Here is a 5,290-nt window from a genome sequence, read left to right as displayed (position 1 = left end):
ATGTGCTTCTGTTTACTTGTCCATGTGCTTTCTTTGTTTTGATTCTTCCCTGTCATGCCCCCTTGTTTCTTGACTCCGCCCCTGATTGTAACCACCTGTGTCATGTTAACTGTCGTTATCCCTGTTGTATTTGAGCCCTGTGTTTTCCCTAGTCCCTTGCTGGTCTTTGTTTGATGTGTAGTCCTGTGTTTCTGTTCATTATGTCTGTACCCCGATCTTGGCTCCTTGACCCTGAACTATTCTGACCCCGAATCTGGATTTGCCCTGAATAAATCACACTTATCTTCGCATAAGCATCCGCCTCCTCATTGCTCCCCGGCGTTACACCCGCCTATTTGTTTCATATCTGGTAACCCGGGGTGTCGAATGGTACTGGGAAATGGGCAGTGGGCGGAAATCACAAGCCAAAACACAAACAGAGCTTCCTTTCCGGAGGAGTAATTCCAGAGAACATACTGTGTCATATAGTTCAACTTAGCATGCGTCCTTAATCACTGATGACTCTATCATTATGGTTTAGTTCAGGAAATTTATATTGTTCATTTAATATCAGGTAGGCCTAATTGCTAGCTCCATGTGTATTTAGTCAGCCAGGATATTTGAATTGAATTGAAATGAATAGTGCATTAAGTGGATATTCACCTACAAAAGTAAGGGACCATCATCAAAGTGCGTGTCCTTATGTACAGGTCTTGTTCTGAATGTCAAAATCTCAATAGCGTCTAAACCAGCCGAAAACCAAGGATGTTAAGACCTTCCTGTAATTGTAACATAGGCTACTACAGCAGCAGAACTTGAATAGAGGAATGTGTTGATTTATGATTATTCCATATGCATAAAATAAAAAATTAGTAGCTTCTTTATTGTAGGGTCTAAACAGGTAAAACACAAGGCATTAAATGCTGTTCTGCTCATTACACCAACTACAGCATGTCAAATTTGAATAAACTCTAGTTTAATTAATGTGTTAAACATAAAAATAATAATAGCTTCTTTACTGTAAGTCCTATAATTTTATGACCAAATGCATTAAAGTGTGTCCTATTATTGCAACTTACTACAAGTAGAATTTAAAGTGTGGTAAAGTTGAATACATTTTTCATACACAACATTGATTAGTTTCTTTACTCTAGGGCCTCAGTCTTGTCTGTGGCACATTAAGCTACTTGTGTTTCAAAGTCACGTAAGCAAAGTAGTAAGTCACTTCACTGTGTAAGACGGTACGGAGCTGCCAGTTTGTTACGGACCCTTACGGTCATTTTATCTTGTACACTTACTAAATGCTGACTTTAATCCCAGGCAAAACGTGGAGACGTAACAGTGCGAACATTTACACTTTTATGTGTAAGTTGCGAGAATCTTATGTCAACTTTTGACAGAAGGAATTGTTTTTGTTACACCATCATTACAGATATTTCACAGACATCATCAGTTAAAACAACAGCAACGATTTAACAATTGTGATTACAATGTATGTGGAACTATTTTAGTAACAGGACACTGTTATTGTGAACCTGTTTTAATCTTTCATACTTTTTTTTTCAACCTATCCTGGTTTCCAGCATTTTTCAGCACAAAGTGACACAATGGCTACTACATCTATAGTGCACTACCTGTCCAACAGAAAACCTGATTAGATGCACATACGGACGCCAAGGCATAAGCAGTGGCTCATATATATGTGCACAGCATGAGGTAGTTAGTTTGTGTGTTGGATTCTGCCTGGTGGCAGATATACAGTAAATGCCCAATTAAGACACAGGTGACCAGTCGGGTCATTGTAATTGCTAGGAGCTGAAGAGAGCGAGAGCAGGAGGCAAATTGCCTCCCACACATAAGAGAAAAACAGCAGCCCCCCACAAATTCAAATCAATATGCATCTAGCAGGGCCTTGTACATGGTGAGATAGCCATGTCTTCCCCCGCAAAAGCCAGGACTGAAACACAGACAACTTTGATTTGACCTTTTGACCGCCTCTTTTCTTACTGCTGGGCCTCTGTATGGACCATTTGGTGATACTCTATCACATGATTTGTGACTATGCGCTGGCCACACAATAGTCTCTGGGATTATTTAGCGCTGAAAGTGGGTGTGTGACAAACGCCGGTGTGTCTGTTCATTGATTGATGGGGACTGTGCAGCCAGCAGAGTGTTTGGTTTCTGCAGAGATTCGCAAGAAATATGAGTCTGGTGGCTTAAGCACGCCGACATTAGAGATCCATGGAACAGGATAAGCCATCTCAGAAGATTAAAACATTCAGAGAAGGGTTGTTTTTGTCTGTTGGGTCAATATCATAGGCTACATTAGGCAGCCACGGTCATCTTTCTGAGCCTTTGCAGGCTGTAGTGTTTCTCATGCGCTCTATGTTTGGAGCGGATCCCACAAAGGGCCGAATGAAACATCTCTCCGAGTCCCGTGAGAACACGGTTAGTCTAGATTCCGGCAACCTTGGGGTGTCACCCCGATGACACACAGGAGGACGGCTTATATGAAATGACACGCTTATGATTTTCCCTTCATGAGCCCACAGATTCCTGAAAGGCCGAGTGTGTTCTTCACTCCCTGGAGCCCTGGAGATGTTAACCTCGATTAGAAGCATTCATTTCGTATGGAACACTTCCCCATATCTCCTGTGTTTCCATTACATTGTGAAAACACAGGAATGGAATACAAAAGGCAAGTGGTCAGTGAGGCATGGCATCGCTGTCATGCAGTCGCAGCTTTTTTCTTATTTCTCACTGCATCATTTCTTGGAAAAGTCCACGGGTCTCAAACAATGCACTTATTACATTACTCAATCTATTCAACGTTTCCATGCCTCATCTCATGTTGCGTTAAATTTACATTTTTAAGTATGTTTTTGGCCCAGCACCAGAGCCTTTGCTTAGTGAGATAGCAAGCGAGAGAGAGGAAGGTTGATCTGAAGCGTAGATGGCTGCTGGAAGACGAATTGACGTCAGAACAGAGGCTCCAAGAATATCACTGCAGAACACAGGTGGGTGTCACGCCGCTCTGTTTGTAGTGTCCTGATCAAGACTGACTCACTCTCACTCACTCTCATTTTATCTCTTGCCTTGCACTCTCCCTCCCTCAGGATGGACTTGAATTAGTGTAGACAACAGGGAGGAAAGTACAGGCTTAGCGAGATCACCGGGCCATCTAGAAGTAGCAGCTCTGTCTTCTGGTAAATCACTCCGAAATGAGCTACTCCATAAACTAGACTCCATAAAAAGACTTTTTAAAGCACTGCCATAAATCACAGCTGTCCATGACAAGATTTATTGGGTCCTTACTGACCACAATGAATTAAAAAAAAAAAAAATTTTATTTGGAGGGTGTATGTGTGTAAACTTCAGGGAAAAGCTTATGGATGGCCTCAGCAACTGTCCAAACAAATGAGTGTGTGCATTTATATTCAGTATGTGTGGGTACAGTACAGTACAAAAGTCTATGGTGCACAAGAAAATGGTTTAATACTATTCATTCAGCCTCTACGTGTGTTGAGAACTATATTAGAATAAATGCAAATAAACATAAATAGAGTAAAATGTAAAAATAGATTGGTTAGAAGAAGTTAAGAGTAAGACGAACAAGGGTTTGGTTGCCGACTTCTTGCTGCTCAGGGCTCTTCAATAGATTCATTCATTTTGATTAGCAACACACCTTCATTAAGTTAAATATTTAATCAAGGATCTATTATTTGAGCCAGGTACCGGATGGTAACTGTAATTACAGGGCTTCCTCAAAGAGAGGTTTGGAAACAAATAAATGCTTACCAATCTTTGATAGGAAAATCCGAGAACAGGAATAACCTACAACAGTAGGTCCAACAAAAACGTCTTTGTAAAGTGCTTTTAAACTATGTTTCCCTCACTGTTTTAAAAACACTGACAAAAACATTTCGTTTTTTTGGTTACTGAGGTTAAACCTAGGTTAGCTTTGATGTGTGGGTGCGCTGAAAGCTTGAAGAATTCTCAGCATCCATTGTTTTTTTTGGTTTTTTTAGATGGACTTAAGAGGTCAAAAGGACGTTCTTGCATTCTCACAAACAGTAGTCAATATGCTTCTGGAAAAACTCATTCCACATCAATGCATAATCCCGTTTTCCTTAAAGAGGAAAGACTGAAGACTCCTAGAATGGGAAAGAGTATCTTGTGGATTCAAAATCGCTGACAATCTGTTTTATTGCAGCCTTTAAACAACTGTAGACATTTCTCATACTTGACTGGCATATCTAACATGCTGAGATGTAGAATTTTCCCAAGTGTCAACAGCGTTGGATTTGGTTGGAATAGTTGAACTCTGACCCCCACTGTAACGTCAGGGGACATCTTAACAATTCTCACAGTGGGATATTTCCGAAATCTGCTGGCTGGGGGTGGAGAAATTTGGAGTTATTTTTCCAAAACTGCTCCCAAAGCACTTTGAGTATGAACTGGCATTAATGACAGAACACAGAGCTTATGACTGCATTTATCTCATTCAATAGAACATTGAACAGAACACGGTAAAAAGAATTTGGTCTCGTTAATAGAAAAATACTTTACATTAATACATTGTTAATACATTGTTCTTAGGATTAAGGATTAAAATCCATACATTGTGAATGCGTGTGCGTATCCCAGGCTCTGTTCCAAACACTGGGCCTTTGGAATTGTGAAAACAGAAAAAAATGTCTGTGCATGTAAATGTTCATAGGATTTGTACTGTAAAGACCTTTCGTATATTTTTCACACACATACATCAAAGACCAGGCGCGATCCTGTTGAAGTCCATTTCTTGTGCGTCAAACGAAACTTGAGGTGAGGTATCAAACCTGGTTTATCTTTTATAGTAAAACATTTTAAATACTCAAGACACATAGGTTTATAGGCATACCTGTTCATTATACCAGAAACCAAAACAACACACATTCATCATTTCAGGCATGTATACATTTTTTTCACTGAAAACAACAGTTCACTTTTTGTGCAAATGTGCAAAGTTGATGCAAAATACCTGTCAATCATATTGATTGATAGGATCCTCATATCCCCTTCCCTGGATACACAGTGTGGTCCCACAGCCCCTCTTTGTCTGAACAACATTGATGTGCATCGCAGGCTTTCTCTCTGAATGAGTGCACATCCTCGTCTCCATTGAATGGCTGCCAATGTTTGCCGCCACTGTTGATCTTGATAAGAGGCTAGTCTCACTCAGAGACATTTCTGCGTTTATCCGGTTCATATCAATTCCGTGTGTCCGTCACAATGTCTTACAAATCGGCACCACACACACACAACACAAACA

The sequence above is a fragment of the Pygocentrus nattereri genome, chromosome 28 (genome assembly GCF_015220715.1).
Source record: "Pygocentrus nattereri isolate fPygNat1 chromosome 28, fPygNat1.pri, whole genome shotgun sequence".
Taxonomy (NCBI): domain Eukaryota; kingdom Metazoa; phylum Chordata; class Actinopteri; order Characiformes; family Serrasalmidae; genus Pygocentrus; species Pygocentrus nattereri.
Note: the sequence above shows the minus strand (reverse complement) of the source record.